General features: G+C 40.3%; 1 long non-coding RNA gene across 4 annotated transcripts; it reads left to right on the top strand.

Annotated features, from left to right (window-relative positions):
* Positions 1 to 12,474: 12,474 nt before the first annotated feature.
* Positions 12,475 to 16,735, top strand: LOC112189907. 4 transcript variants are annotated; one of them, XR_005805326.1, is made up of 6 exons: positions 12,475 to 13,198; positions 13,295 to 13,361; positions 13,904 to 14,028; positions 14,176 to 14,199; positions 14,421 to 14,824; positions 16,325 to 16,735. It is a non-coding gene; the product is annotated as an uncharacterized LOC112189907 (long non-coding RNA). The 4 variants fall into 4 exon arrangements; XR_005805325.1 differs by lacking the exon at positions 14,176 to 14,199 and adding an exon at positions 13,503 to 13,540 and having other exon boundaries at positions 12,477 to 13,198; XR_005805327.1 differs by lacking the exon at positions 14,176 to 14,199 and having other exon boundaries at positions 12,478 to 13,198; positions 13,908 to 14,028.
* Positions 16,736 to 16,954: the final 219 nt, after the last annotated feature.

Here is a 16,954-nt window from a genome sequence, read left to right as displayed (position 1 = left end):
CAAGTGATTGGGAGAAGTGGGCTGGTCAAGTTGAGGGGCTACTTCGAGCCATCACAAGGGAAAAAGTTTAGGATAAAACTACACCCCTGTGACAATTTGGTATCAGAGCTCCAAGCTCTATACTATCCACTATGGCTGGGGGAATGGTACTCTGACAGAACGTGTGGTGAGACTCTAAGATTTTGTTAGCGACCCACGAGCAGATGCGGCAGAGGCCTTGTCGGTGCAGTGCTCACGAATGAAGGGAACCATGAGGGAGATAGACACCGAATTCAAGTGGTAAGTCACGGATGTCAATGGCAGGTTAGCTTCCATCTTAGAAGAGGTAGTCAGCTTAATGAATGCGGTGAAGGAAAATGGTGAAGAGCAAAATCTGATATCAAAGACCTAGAGGGGGAGATCCATATTCTAAGGAAGGCGTTGAACCATGAAAGCCTGACAGTCTCAAAGGTCAAAGTGTCGGAGCCAAAAGCCTTCCATGGTGTCCGAAATGTGAAGGAGTTGGAGAACTTTCTATGGGACATGGAGCAATACTTCATTGCTGCTCATATTCCAACCCATGAGTAGGTCTCCAATACAAGCATGTATCTTGAGGGGATGGTAAACTATGGTGGCAGACTCGGGTGCAAGATGATGCTAGCGTGGGCAGGCCAAGAATCAAGGAGTGGGAAACCCTTAAGAACGAATTGAAGACTCAATTCCAACCTTGCATTGCTACATGGCTTGCAAGGGACTCTCTCAAGAAGCTGCGACAGACAGGCACTATACGAGAGTATGTCAAGGAGTTCAGTTCCTTGATGCTGGACATTTCAAATATGTCAGAGGAGGACAAGTTATTCAATTTTATGTCCGAGTTGCAACCCTGGGCGCATGCTGACCTGCGGAGGCAAGGTGTAAGAGATTTACAAGGGGCCGTGGTAGCAACGGATGACTTGGTAGACTTCAAATACGGTCCTTCTTCCACAAACTCAAAGAAGGTATCCGAAAGCAAGGAGGGCAAGGATAACCCTTCCAAGGGCGGAAGAAAGTTTGATGGAAAGAAGAAAGATGGTGGCAGTAGCAAGAGGAATTCGAGCCCGTCCCATGATAAGGACAGGAGGTCTAGTGGTTATTTCCTGTGCGGAGGTCCATATCGTGCAAAGGATTGCCCAAATCGAGAGAAGCTGACTACCTTGGTGGCTGAGATCAATGAAGAAGGCAGCAGTGAGTCTACTCCACTCTTATCACCATTGTAACTCCTCAATGCAATGACGACAGAAGAAGAGATTTCCTAAAGGGGACTCATGTACACAATGGTGAGAGTGAATAGCGCTGAGGTGCTTGCTATGTTGGACACGGGAGCCACAAATAAATTTGTCGATGCGAGAGAGGCAAAGAGATTGGGACTGAAAGGGGTTCAGAACTCTTGCAAGCTGAAGGCCGTGAACTCGGAGGCCAAACCAGTTCAAGGCACCGCAATGGTGGACTTGAAAGTGGGTGATTGGGAGGGCGAGTGCGGCTTAATGATAGTCCCTCTGGATAACTTTGATCTGATCCTTGGGATCGACTTCTTTGTGAAGGCGAAAGTAGGGTTGGTGCCTTACTTGAGTGGGATTTTCATAAATGATGAGAAATCCCCATGCTTTGTGAAAGCATCGTTTGCGGGTAGCTTGCTGGACAACAAACAAAAACATAAGGTAATGTTTGCCCAACAATTGAAGGCGGGATTAAGAAGAGGGGAACAAACTCTGGTAGCAGCCTTGATAGAGATGAAGCCAGAGCAGTTCGCGGAAGTTCCGGAGGAAGTGGTGGCAGTCTTGGACAAGTTCAAGGATGTGATGCCGAACAAACTGCCCAAGACACTTCCTCCCCGTCGAGCTGTTGATCACAAGATCGAGTTGGAACCTGGTGCAAGAGCCCATGCACAGGCCCCCTACAGAATGGCACCATCAGAGTTGGCCGAATTGCGCAAGCAATTGGATGAGTTGCTCGAAGCAAGATACGTGTAGCCTTCCAAAGCGTTTTACGGTGCCCCAGTTTTGTTCCAAAAGAAGCAGGATGGGTCGATGAGGATGTGTGTGGACTATCATGCACTCAACAAGGTTACGATCAAGAACAAGTACCCTATTCCAAATGCGGCAGATTTGTTTGATCGGTTGAGTAAGGCATCCTACTTCACAAAACTGGACTTGCGGGCAGGATATTGGCAGGTTCGGATTGCGGAAGGAGACGAGGCAAAGACGGCATGTGTGATAAGGTATGGATCCTATGAGTTCTTAGTGATGCCATTTGGTCTCACGAATACCCCTGCTACATTCTGCAACTTAATGAATGATGTGCTATATGAGTTCCTGAATCGTTTTGTTGTGGTATATCTCAATGATATTGTGATCTATAGCGAGTCTTTGGATGATCATCTCGATCACCTTAGGCAAGTGTTCTCACGGCTTAGAGAATACCAGCTCTTTGTCAAGAAAGAAAAGTGTGAGTTTTGTCGCCAATAGGTGATGTTCTTGGGACATTGGGTGAGCAAAGGCAAGATACAGATGGATGAAAGGAACGTCAAGGCCATAGTTGATTGGTCTACCCCTACCAAGGTGCATGATTTGCGCTCATTCCTTGTGCTAGCAAATTACTATCGAAGGTTTCTTAAAGAGTTACTCCAAGAGGGTGAGTCCCTTGACAAATTTGTTGAAGAAGGATCACAAGTGGGAATGGACAAGTGAGTGTCAAAACTCTTTTGACAAGCTGAAGGAAGCAATCACTTCGGCACCGTATTGGGTCTTCCGGACTTTCAAAAACCCTTTGAAGTCCACACGGATGCTTCAGATTGAGCTATTGGAGGTGTGTTGGTACATGAGGGTCAACCACTAGCCTTTGAGAGCTGTAGGTTGAAGGAGGTTGAACAGCGTTACTCAACTCATGAAAAGGAAATGGTTGTTGTGATTCATTGCCTAGACGTATGGAGGCATTACTTGCTAGGAACGAAGTTCACAGTGTTCACCGACAATGTGGCAAACACCTACTTCAAGACTCAAAAGAAACTCACTCCTAAGCAAGCACGATGGCAAGAATTCTTGGCAGAATTTGACTTTGAATGGGTGCACAAGCCAGGAAGGCAGAACGAAGTAGCTGATGCACTTAGTAGAAAAAAAGTGCAAGCTTATGTTGCAGCCCTCACAATGGTTCACTCCGACTTTCTTGAGCGGGTTAAAGAGCAAGCCAAAACAGATAAGTCCTAAACTAAGTTATAGCAAGATGTGAAAGACGGCTTAGTGCGAAGGTATTGGCTAAGTGAAGATTTGCTTTATGCAAAGGGTGGCAGACTTTACTTCCCTAATGGTGGGGGACTTTGAAATGAGTTGTTGAAAGACACTCATGATCCATTGTGGGCAGGACACCCGGGGGTGGAGCGCATTCTTGCATTGTTAGCTAGGTCATACTATTGGCCTAAAATGGATCAAGACGTTGAGTTGTATGTTAAGACTTGTGTGGTGTGCCAACATGACAAGTCTGAAAAGAAGAAGGCAGCGGGTTTGCTGCAACCCTTGCCTATACTTGAGAAGCCATGGAAATCTGCTTCCATGGACTTCATTAGTGGTTACCAAAGGTAGATGGGATGAGTTCCATCATGGTCGTGGTAGACCGTTTCTCCAAATACGCTATTTTCATACCAGTGCCACATGCATGTCCTGCTGAAGTGGCAGCGGACTTGTTCTTCAAGAATGTGGCGAAGTACTTTGGGTTACCCGAAGACATAATCAGTGATAGAGACACAAGATTCATTGGCATGTTTTGGACAACATTGTTCAACATGATTGGCATGAAGTTAAAGTTCTCAACAGCCAATCACCCTCAAACGGATGGCCAAACAGAGAGGATCAATGCTTTGCTTGAGGAATACTTGCGGCATTATGTAACAGCAAGTCAGAAGAATTGGCTAAGCCTCATGGATGAGGCACAATTCTATTACAACCTACATCGGTCTTTGGCAACTGGTATGAGCCAATTTGAGGTAGCATTCGGGCAGCAGCCATTAACTCCAGGTGAAGTAGCAAGGCAGAAGATAGGAGGTCAATGCCCAGCTGCGTACAAGTTTGCCTTAGAGAAGCAAGAGTTGATTAAGCAAGCGAGAGATAGCTTGGCGAAAGCACAAAGGCGTATGAAGAAAGGCGCAGATGCTAAGAGAAGGTTACTTGAATTCAATGTGGGAACATGGTTTATTGAAGTTAACAGCATAGATTTGGAAGAAAATAATTCCAAAGCTATGCACCGAGGTTTATTCCAAAGTACGATGGTCCTTTGAGGTGGTCAAGAGGATTGGAAAGATGCATATCGGTTAAAGATACCCGAGTGGTTGAAGGTTCATCCGACATTCCATGTGAGTTTTCTAAAGCCTTTTCACAAAGACTTGGTTGATGGTGGACGTCAACAAGGGAAAAGAGCTCCTTCTGTCATTCGCAAACAGTTTGACAAACAGTGGAGAAGATACTCGACCATAAGACCATAGGGGCAAAGCAAGAAGAATCGGCAGACCGACTTCTTGGTACAATGGAAGGGTGGTAGCATAGTGGATGCCAGTTGGGAAAGGGATGTGACCCTTTGGTAATTTGAAAAGCATATCAATGAGTACCTCGGAGCCCTACCGAAGATGAGGGCGTCGTCTAGCTCTGGTGGGGGAGGTTTGTTAGCCCCTTAGTGCCGCGAGATGCCTTGGCATGGCATGAGCCTTGTGCCATGACGAGGAGAGGCACGCACATGCTAGCTGGGAGCATGCGCAGGTAAAAATGCAAGGCAGATCAGTGAGCAAGAAGGAAGGGTGAGCCTTGCTAAGGGCCTCGCTAAGCACTGACGATAGGTCAGTAGGCAAGGAGGAGAGGGGCAGCCTCGCTATGACACTTGCTAGGCACTGATGGAATATCAGTGGGCTAGGGGCAGGCAATGCGTTGGCCTCACTAGCACTAATGGTAAACACGAGGGCAGGTGACAAGCAAGCATAGGCAGCAAGCAAGCAAGTGGTGGGCTGCTGGGCGTCATGGGCCAGGTTCGGCCAACCTTGGCCAAGCCTAGCAGACCCTAGCCTCATAGATGGCAGCAAGGTGTAGGCATGTGAGTCGCGACTCATGGCCTACAGAGCATCACACATGTACCTCCTACAAGCAAGGGATGCTTGACACTTGACATGGGAAGTTACTTAGCAGTTGTGGGTGATTGCGAGCAGTTTCCATGTGGTTACTTAAGCAAGGCAGTTGGTTGCGCAAGGATAACATCAAGCGGTTGGAGGAAGTTGCAAGGATGGCTTGGCAAGCATGCATGCTGCCACATGACCCTAGGGCAGTTGGGGGTGTCAACCGCCATGCACATTGCTGTGCAATATAAGCAATATAAACCTAACCCATGGGGATGTCATGGAGTTGAGAGAGTCTACGTTGTTGGCTCATAGAACAAGTGGTGATACTAAGAGCAAGTACCCACATAGGGAGTGGCTAGGCAGATTGGGTGTGTTGGATCACTAAGGCTGAAAGCACTCGTGATAGTCGCTAGGCAGATTAGGCATGTTGGATTGCCAAGGCTGAAAACACTATTGTACTCTTGTAATCGTTTAGTTGAGTTAAAGGTTGGGAAGAGGGCTTCCCGTAAACACTTGTGTCTTGGTTGTGTGTGTGTGTGTATGCTTGTATACTCGTTGCTATTTACTTGATAGTTTCGCTGCGTACTCAAGCAAGCGAGTGAGAGAAGTGGGATGGTCAAGTATAGGGGCTACTTGGCGCCATCACAAGGGAAAAAGTTTAGGAAAAAACTACACCCCTGTGACATCTGCTATTGTTGTTCAAAAGAACCTCATTATGCCTCTCAGCCACTTGCAGTAGGTTGATCAGCTTATTGAAGGTTGTGATTCTTTGTTATCATACTCTAGCCTATATTGATTCGCTAGTATAAGTGTTGAAGTAGGAAAGGTGGAAAGAGTCTTTTCGATCATATCATTTTCTGTGATTTCCCTTCCACAAAAATTTAGACTTGCCTTTAGGCACTACATGTCCATGTTGAAGTCATTGACCCTTTTGTAGTCAAGCAAGCAGATTTCATTCCGTTTAACGGTTAATTCTGGGAGTAAGGTGTCATGAATGTTCCCAAAACGTCCCTTAAGAGCATCCCACAGTTCTTTGGGTGTCTTCAACTGAAGATATTCCCAGCGTAGGCTAGGATCAATATGTCGCCTCAGAAACATTAAGGCACTTGCTTTCACTTTATTAGACGGTACATCGTCTTTGGGGTCGGTAATGGTGGCAGTGTAGTCTTTTGCCACAAAGGCAGTTTCTACATCGGAAACCTAACAGTGGTACTCAAGTCCTTCTGAGTCCAAAATGTCAAATTCAAGTCGAGTTAGATTAGCCATCTACAGAAACAATAGAGAAGAAATAAATTACGCAGTTATAAAGATATCCACATTAATTATTTTCTAAAAGTATGAATTAGATTTCAAGACGAAGATTCGTAATTGTCACATTTTTCGATTGCTATGTGAAAATGCTTTATCACGATAAGTGTGTATGTATAATGCGCATGAATTTTCATTATCATGGCAAAACGGAATTTATATGATGCATTCTAAAAATAACCATAGCACGTTTAATAATAAATAAAACATAGCATATAAAGGCATGCATGGGGAAATTATATAAGCGTAAATGAAATAAAACATGCTCAAAATTTCATAAATAACAAAATATATATGGCATGCTCAAAAAATAAACAATAACATAATTAAAACATGCTTAAACATAATTACGTAAAAATCACAAGGCATGCTTGAAAAAGATCAAAATCATCTAACTAAACATGCTCAAAAAGTTCTAATTATAAATAATTAAATATACCGGAGTTAATAAAAGAGAACATACTTGGTTTTGAGAAAATAAAACAATCCCAGCGCACGCGCGTGTTGATGCAGGCGTGCGTAGCGATGTTTTTTGGCTTGAGAAAAACTTGGCCGCTTCCTCTCTCTTTTTAGTAGTGGAGACCACGGGGCCTTTGTTTCTTTTCTTTTTCTTTTTCTTGGCCTGCTTTTTCTTTCTGTTTATTTTTTTTGTTGGGCCGGCTCAACCCCCTTTTTTTTTTTTTTTCTTTTCTCTCTTCTCCTTCCTTCTGGTTCGCAGAACTACATAAGGGTAGCTGATTCAGGTCGTGGGCAGCAGCGGGAAGGTGGGTTGTGCAAGGCTTAGTGCTGGGCGAGGGAGTTGCAAGGTTGATGGTGGAGTAGGCAGAGGTGAGGCCGCGGCTAGGCGGGAGCGGTGGGCAGTTGGGATCAGGGGCAAGGTGCAGCAACACAGGTATGGGGAGCAACAACAACGAATAGGCTGTGCGTGCGAGGAAGGCCGCACGGTGCTGGGCTGTTGCAAGGCGTGGGTATGGGGAGCAACAACGACGGAATCGAGGTTGGTGGGGTGAGCGGAACGAGGATGAGGCCGGCTGTGGGGCTTTGCGGCTGGAATTTTTTTTTTTTTTTTTTTTTTTAGGGTGGTGGCAGTTTTTTTTTTCTTGGCCATTAGCTCTGAGCGTGCTGATAACATGTAAAAGTAAATTAGAATTGGAATTGGTCTCCTTATTTCATTTCATAGCCCCTTTATATAGGGATAGAATTACAATGGAAACATCGATTAACATCAATTACAATAATGATAGTAAATGTTGATTGTGATGTGATTGCAATTCCTTGATTCCCTCTTTCGTCAGCTTCTTTGACGAAGGTACATAATGTGCTTTTCCTTTAACAATTTGATAATACAGTTGAAATATATAACATAAAGTGTTAGCAATATAGTATTTGTGCGAACAAACATTGAAGGTAATTTGTGTAGGTCTGTAAATGCTCGAGAACAGAGAGCAAATTAGAAGATGTAATGAGACAAAATGTTTCAAGTATAGTACTGGACAATTGGACATAATGCGAAAAGACAGAACACCGATTATGAAAAACATTTGGTCGTAGTAGGATTAAAAGACGATAAAAATGATTGAGCGTATGTGAATGGAGAAATGAAATCTGTTCTATTTGTTTTTTGTAGGACTTTGTATTTCGGGATTAGTACTAAACACTAATCAATATCTTCTCTATTCTCTAACACTCAACTGAATAACCCAACATACTGTTCTTGTCATTTCCAAACAGAAAGAACATTTCAATTTTTTGGTTGTTACTTGTTTCTAAAATAAAGTTACTAATTTTGACAGTTCACACATCTACCCGGTTTAATTCCTACTTATACGATTAGAACTAATCTTCACCAATCACATGTTTAACTGGTATGATGGCCTTTCTTGCAACCTTTAGCAGCTCATCAACTGTAACGTTCATTCTGTTACTACTATGAAGTGCATCAGAAAAGCATTAACTGTTCCTATATTTCCTCTTATCTTTCTCCATAATAGCATAACATGCAGAAAAAACAGAAACATAAGAAGAACTTGCCTGAGAGAGACAGAATTCTTGCACTTGTGTTTCTTTGTTCTCAATGCAAACAACCCTGCACAAATATATAGCAAATTAAATTGAATCACAATTGATAAAAATAAGCAAAACGTTAAAATGTTTCTGATCAACTCAGAAACTGAAATTTCTCAACTACTATGCACAAAAGCAATTCAATTTCTTCATTGACACTTTTATTGAGCAACTTAACTTCGAATCAAAATATTACTATCATTTATACACAAACAGGACCACCCTACACTATCAATTGAAAGATTTCTCTTAATAATGGATTCTGAAACCAATATATGAAATCTGAATTGATAAACTGAACAGAAACCGTTTTTTGTATGTATATATTTCAACTGATGAATGAAACAGGAATCACTATTTCTGATTGAAATTGTTTTTGGCTGTTTGAGGAATCACTATTACACCATAAGAACTAAGGACTGTTATTATTTTGATTACAGGCATACATAATTATATGCCAAGTGTGCGTATCTAAATAATAAGTTTGTGTATGCACTAAAAAAGCACGACAATTACCCAGTCTACAGATTCTGATGACAAAAGTTGATTCAGTATTCCAAGTATGGCTGAAAATACAAACAATCAATTTATCAGTTAAGCATCGGTATACCAAATATCATCTGTACAGTCGAAAACAATGAGAAATCATTTGTTTGTCTATTTGGCAAGCACTAAAAATTTATTTTGATTTTTGATTCAAACTCTCAGCAACCTATACAAAATTATCTAAATCTTAGGCCTTAGGTTTCTCAATTCGTATAAAACAAAGAACACACACACACACACACACACACACACACACATATATATATATATATATATGAGCAAGGAAAAGAAAATGGAGGCGGCCGATTTCACGGCGACTCCTCCGGCGGTTGCATTGGAGGGAATGCTTGGCAACTTCCAATTTCAGAATTGATGGATCTTTTGAAAATTTTCTCAAAGCTCAGAAAGTACAATTGATGAATATGCAAGAAGATGAACATGCTTCAGAGCTCAGAGGCCGTAGAACAAAGACCCAAAATGGTCTTTTCTGAAAAAATAGACATAATTGAGTTTGTATTATATTTACTAACCTCTTGGCATGCATTCCGTGCTTGCAATTTGCTTTTATAAAACAATTTTTTTTTTATCAAATAAGAACTTCATTAATAATGAATTGCTTACAACAAGTTTTAAACGACATCTCTTACACAGAAATAGCCACTAGACTTCACACTGGAACTCTATAATGACTGACTCCAAACTTGCACTACAACTGTATGGCAAAGACAAAAAGCACAGGAGTAGTGAATCCTTGACATCTCACCTCTCTTCCAGCCAGTAAGAACTCTAAACTAAACAACTTACTTGTGTCAACACTAACTCACCAACCAGAATCCTCCTGACCAGCTTTGATCGACCAAGTCGACACTTGTTGTGACCTAAACTCGACCAAAAGGATTGTCAGACATTCAGACTTGGGACTAAAGAAAACCCAACACCATCACCACCCTATTGTCAACACCGTTAATCCTCAACTACTCCAAATCGCTTTCTCCTGATACCTGAACCCAGATAGGAATGATCCACTAGAAGGCCAAGGATGATTGTCTATGCTATAGCCAGACATTTTCGCCACCGTTGCTGACCCAACTCCAGAACAAGAACGACCTTCAAGACGTCAAGAGAGAAGACTGTCTTTGCCACACCCTTTGTAGTGTCTTATTACCAACAACACACCAACTGCCAAGCGAACAAAAACTAAAAGCTTTAAAACATAAGACAACACCTAATGGACCTAGAGAATTGCCCCAGGCCCAATTACCACCAGGCCCAGGCTGAGCCCACAATCAGACTAAGGCCCAGACCACCTCCGCAGTCAACCAAGCATCGCCGACCAATCCCCAACAGAACAACATCCCTCACCACGGTAGCATCACCTATCTGATCGCGCCTCTTCCTAACCACCACCAGCCCCGCCAAATAGTCTCCATTGTCCCACCATCGTCGCCATACCCCATCATCCAATTTGCATTTGGATTGCGAGCACAACCACCGATTGAACAAAGGTAACCAGGAGCCCAGCCTCGCAAACACTATGCCATCACCATGCATCGACCATCTCGTCCAGATCTAGCCACCCCGCCTCCAACCCAGCCTCGTCGTCAAATCATTCCAACAAAAGCTTAAGCCGCGATCCAGATCAGATCCGTCAAAACCATCCACCAAACAAGACACCACCACTCCCTGCTAATTGGAAGCACGCTCGCACGTTGAAGAGGGACGATGAGAGAGGAAGCAACCCGTCCGACGACAACGCCGCAGGGACGTGCCGCCTGACGAGCTCGCGAAACGATCGAGAAAAACTCCTAGGCGCGTGCAGCGCGTTCTAGACCTCACCACTGACGGTTACAAAAGTGAGTTTTTTTCCCATATTTTTTGTTTGTAATTTCTTGAAAAGAAAATACTGATCTTGTTTATTTACTATTTTAGCCTTGTAATATCATTTATATTTTTTAAACAATTCAATCAACAAAGGGCATGATAAGAGTTTCAAAAATTCAACCATCATTCCCAACGATTTGCTTTCTATAATAGATATACTAGTAGGGCTCACCTACTGTGTGTGGAGAAAAGTTAAATGTAGTGGAAAAACTTTCCGTACAACTACCACATTTTTTGCTTTAAATTTTTTTTCTTCAATTTTACAATTTACCATATTATCTTTATTGATTAATTATATTTCATAGTTTTTTAATATATAAAGGTTATATTGGTAAAAAATTTCAATTTTGGAGAGCCAACTCTCTTCTCTTAATAATAGTATAGATAGATAGATAGATATATATATAGATATATATATATATATATCTATATTAACAAAACCAATCAGAGAATTGGTTTTCAACAATGAATTGGGTGTTGTCATTTATATATTGTATCAACAAATCAGAGACAGAAACAATCAGACCTACCCAAAAACAATGAGAAATCAGACCTATCCCAATACTACAATTGACGAATCTTATTCTAAATATCCAAAACAACTATCAAAACAATCCAAAACATAGATTTTCTCACTGTAAACAAAACCAATAACAACTTAATATCCAAAAACCCACCTATCTCCTCCCTCTTCCGCCGTCCACAAATACCCCACCAAGCTTTTTCTTTTCCGTCAATCTCTGTCGTTTCCCCTCAATCTCCATCGTTCACTTCACAATCTTTGGCACGAATAGGCTTGCTCCCAAATCTCACACTTATATACGAAAGTGTGAGACGAAGAACAACTCAGCCAACAATAGCAAGACGAAGAACGATTTTTACATCAGCTTGATATTCTACCCAAGAATAGTAAGGGTAAAATCGACTTTTCTGCTTCTTATGAACAGTGTAAAGATATTCTACCAAAACAGTAGGGATCGTCTATAGTACATTAATGTACCGATACATTAAGTAGACTAGCACTACTATAAAAAGTTAATCGCACAACACTAATCACACAACGGAACAGAAATCATCCGTTGTGTGTTTTAAGTAAGCTTTATTGCACAACAGTACTTGTTATACTCTGTTGTGTGAATGCCAATAAAATGATAACTTTTTTATCAGAACAACATTGCACAACGGAATTAAGTAATGTCTGTCGTCTAAGTCTTAAAAAATTTAGCGGCAGATTTCTCTCTACTTTACAGTCTTGGTTGGCTCTTGAAACACTGAAATTTAGGCTGCTAGTACAAAGGGTTTAACTATTTCCGTTGTGTGATTGAAAAACTAAGCATCAAAGTTTGAGGAAGCTTGCTTGAATGTCTTCCCCTAGATAAGCCTAGCTCAAGCTGTAGAAATTGGACAACAGAAGTTATAATTTTCCGTTGTGTGAAGTGGAAACATAGGCGGCAAGATTTTGAGCCAAAATGTTGTAGGCGGCATATTTCCCTCCATATTTTGGCATTTTGATTTTCTGTATTGCACTCCTACAAGAGTTTGTTACAGAAACGTTGTGGGAGTGACTTGAGAATTTAACGAGAGTTTATTGTATCCCAAAGACCTAGCCATATCTCGGCCTAATTGTAAAGTGGAAAGAGAAGAAAACAAAACCTATCTCTCTCGACCTTCTCGAACCTATCGACCCTCTCAGTCATCTTCTTCGCCACCTTCTCTTCCCCTTCTTATCCAAAATGCAAATCCTGTCCCCTCCTCACTTCTAATCTAAATCCCTAAATCCAAACCACTAATTCAATCCCTTAGTATCCTCCATTTTCCTCTCAGTTTTTCAAAATCCATACCAAACTTTTCCGCAATTGAAAAAATCGGATTTGAACTGAATGCTCTAGGGTTCTGAGTAATCGAGCAGCAGTGAGATGAGCGACAACATGGAAAGTTCAAATTTCGAGCCTTTTGAGCATGACAGCTGTGCTGAGGCTGTTACCTCAATTCCCGATTCTTCTAGAGTTGAGGGTGCGGTGTCGCCGCTGCTGAACGTCGTCTTTTCGGAACCACAGAAGAGCTACACGGGGATGAATCTAACGACGATGAGGATAACCCCGATGGGTTCAAACCTTACACACCTTCAAGCTCGCCACAATTCCTTTACCGCAACCCGTCTTCTTCTTTCTGCTCCGTTTTCAAACCATTATACAAAACCTTCCTCTACTGCCATAGCCACACACCAAGCCCTCAAGTTCCTCTCTTTTTCGTCACAGCACCAAAAGCAACAATGCCCAAATGAGAAAGGTTCTCTCTTTTCATAAACTCGTTGGGTTTTTGAATAATGTAGAGTTCTTTAGATTATGCTAAGTTAATTTTTTTTTTCTTGTTTGGGGATTGTAGGTATGAAACCGCAGTTTAAAGCGGTAGATTTCAAGTGGATAAGGAGAACAAGGATGTTGTTGCTTGGGTAAATGCTTTATCATTCTGCATATGGTTTATTGAGATCCCATTCGTTTGGTTTATTGAGATATGGTAATAGGCTGAATTGTGAAATGCTTCTGGTCATGTGAATTGAGAAATGCTTATAATTTTTATTTTCTTTTTACAGTATTGCAACCTAGTTTCATTGAATTTGGGTGATATCTGGTATGAGTCTCGTATTACATCCTTTTCATATGGCTTGATTATTGGGATTTGATTCATTTGTAAATTTGTAGTTTCTAGAATTGAAATACATATAATATTTTGCTTGTTTTAGAACTGGCTCTTCTTTTTTCTAGCGCACACCACATGTTCGATGGAATGCCTCACACAACCCTTCACTTTAATTGGGTGGGACAAGAAGTATCTTTTAGCTTTCTTATTACTTGGGTGCTGGAAATTGATATATTGTAGATAGTAGGCAAATAAAAGGTCATCGCTTGATATGTATATTATGTACATGGATATTGTCTCTAATTCTCTGTGTGTGTATATCAATTTATTTACCATTTACTATTCCATTTGTAGGTAGGGCTTGAAAGGAGTTCTAGTGGACATTGGTGGCTGGATAATATAGGAAAGGCTATTGAAGAAGGAAAAACTTATGAATGTATGGGTTCTGGGCAGCTAGCAGGCTTGTTCATAACTCTTTGGTAAGTGATTATCATGAATTAAACTCTAGGAATTAGACTTTCACCTAATATAATAAGCCTACAGTTCGTTGGCAAGTTTTCATAACCTTACTGAGCATGTCCTCTTATTTTACGCTACTTTTTTACTTAACTATCAGTTCTATGCAGCTTTGTCGTGCCATTGGTAACAAGGTTCGTATATCTACATTCATACTGCTCACTGTTGAATATATAGTAGTTAGCAATTTGTACCTTTTATATTTGCCATTCCAGAAGCGAGCTTAATGCATTAAGTTTGATATTGCCTCTTTTGCAAGTACCAGTTGTGATTAATTCTTCAAAATGAAATACTAGAAAAAAAAATGGTTCCATGAGTTTATGACACTGACCAGGCTCATTATGATGTCAAGCAGGGAGGTGTAGGTATGACAATGAGAGTCTATGATCAGATAATGTGCTCTGTGAACTGTCACTTGGCTGCACATTTGGAAGTTGTCCTGCATCAGATAAGTATAGTTATCTTCCTATACATAGATCTATGTATTTCAGCTATGAAATGTTTAGCATTTATCATTCTTAAGGTCAATGTGTGCTATTATAGTTGTTCTAGTTCAGAAATTAGGTTAATTATGAGAGTTGATGATACGATCACGTATCGGAAAGTTGTTTTCACTTTGGATAGTTAGTGTTGTGAAAGCCTTGATCATTGTGGAATGATTAATTATTTGGTTTCCAAATACTATAGGGATATGCAGCTCGGGAGTTTGCCAAGTAGGGGGTTAAGCCAGGCGAACTAGCAGTAATTTTCAAAGAGGCGGTATGGTTAATTTCACTTTGTTTGTATCTAGTTGATTGTCGATTTTGAGATATTTTATTCCATTAGTTGTCAATTTTTTGAAAAGTACATTAGAAAATAGTTTATATGCATGATAACTGCCCAGTTTTTACATTATTGAAGATATAACTTTCATCATTCATGTGGTGCCGTGCTTACTGATTGTACTTTCTGTACAAACTAGTCACTGTACTTTATATTATAGCTGCTGTTTCAAATCTTTTTCTTATTTATAATGGCTGTTGGTATTTGGTTTTGTTTAATTATGAATAAAAAATCATTTTGGTTCTAATTCTGCTAAAGCAATACCTCAGACCCTAAGTGAGTGTATTAGCTTGTTATATTGTTTATATGCAACTCTTTAATGTTCAAATTACTCAATCTCATAGTTTATTAAGTAGTTGATCATTAATTTGTTCCTAAGTTAGCTAGGATTCAAGTTATTTGTTTTATATATGAATTAATGTGTAATATATGATCCAAAAACACAAGCTGCAGCTAGAGCCGCCTAGAAACTGTGGTGGATGTACCTTAATTTTTCAGTCCACATTTATCTGATAAATGTACCTTTCACGTTGATATTTATCAGATTAAGGTGGACTTTAGGATTCAAAAACACAAAACTGTAGAATTCTGATACAGTTTAGAATTTCTGATCAACATAGAAGGCATTCTTGCTGCAGGTTGTGTATCTTTGTAATGAAACATATCGATTTAGGGCTTAAAATCCTAAAGCCCACCTTAATCTGATAAATGTTAGTTAAAGATTATGAAACAAGTTTTTGTATAAATCACTCATCTTGTGATTTATTTATCTTTATGTTTTTTTGTTTTTTCATTGATTGTTTATATACTACTTTTGAATTAAATATCAGGTGCCCCAATTGTTGTTTATTTGAAAACTGTGGCTCCCTGTTGCTTTTGGCTTATCTATCATTCAAGTTAATCAAACTCATGTAGAAGTAAAATCTTAAAATTTTTGTATCACATTATTGTTGACTGTGAGTAGCCGCTTAGGGAATGATTTGAGCAGGGATGAGTTTTCTTGCTTGCCTATCCGAATCAAATTTTCTTGTTGCAGTTTTTCTGAGATTATATTGAAACTACTAGATTCTACTAGATTCCTTGATTAGTTCACATCACGGCTGCTTTTGTTTTTTTTTAATTCCATATGTTCATTTGCAAGAATTGTGGAGGAACGAATGATATGGGTTGCTCTATGAATTTAATGACTCCACCCACTCCTAAATCTCTCATTCGCACCTAATTAACGAGTTGCTTACTTGCTTTAGGTTAGGATTTCAAAGATTACATCTTTCTGGGGGGGGGGGGGGGCAAAACAGAGAGTTTGTATTGGTTCTTTGTGTTCTCTTTGATTCTTCTTTTCACCCTCTGTCTTTGTGTTCTCTCTGATTTGTTCCTTTTTATTTATTTTATAGCACATACTGATTTGCTAACCCATTTGAGTTGTCCAACTTCCAGGGTTATTCCTAGTCCTTTTTCATATGACACAAAGACTATGCCGGTATATGAGAGTGAGGACTAGGAAGGAAGATATCAGAACCAGAACCAAGGAGCCTCTTCTGCTGTAATAATCCAAAGCTCAAGAAGCAACATAAATGAGTTGGAGTGGGATCTTAGAGCTCGAGAAGCAAGGACTATGGATTACCTCCTTTCAGCATGTGAGCTACCAAGTTTGATTCATAGGTCTAGGTAGCAGCGGGGAATAGCTAGGGATGCTTTTGATTAATGTGTTGGTAGCAGCTACGAATGCTTTCTTTGTTTGGTATATTATCTAGTAACTTGAATGTTTGGATGTTTGAAAAATGCTACTTGAATGATATGGATTAGAGTGTGGTTTTATATGGTAATATGGAGCATTACTTTTGGAAAGAGATTCTGAGTATGAATTGCATAATGAACAAACAACAGCTCAAAGTAATGTTGTAAGAACCAATCTCAAAACAACAAACCTTATATTGCTCACACAATGGTTGATACAAAGAATTTGTTGTGAGAACCAACAACCAACAACAAAAGAAAAAAAATTCTATTGTCTGAGATTAATATCACACAACAGAAATTAAATCATCTCTGTTGTCGAACTGATCA

The sequence above is a fragment of the Rosa chinensis genome, chromosome 2 (assembly GCF_002994745.2).
Source record: "Rosa chinensis cultivar Old Blush chromosome 2, RchiOBHm-V2, whole genome shotgun sequence".
In the NCBI taxonomy this organism is placed as follows: domain Eukaryota; kingdom Viridiplantae; phylum Streptophyta; class Magnoliopsida; order Rosales; family Rosaceae; genus Rosa; species Rosa chinensis.
Note: the sequence above shows the minus strand (reverse complement) of the source record. Positions and strands in the feature narration are given on the sequence as shown.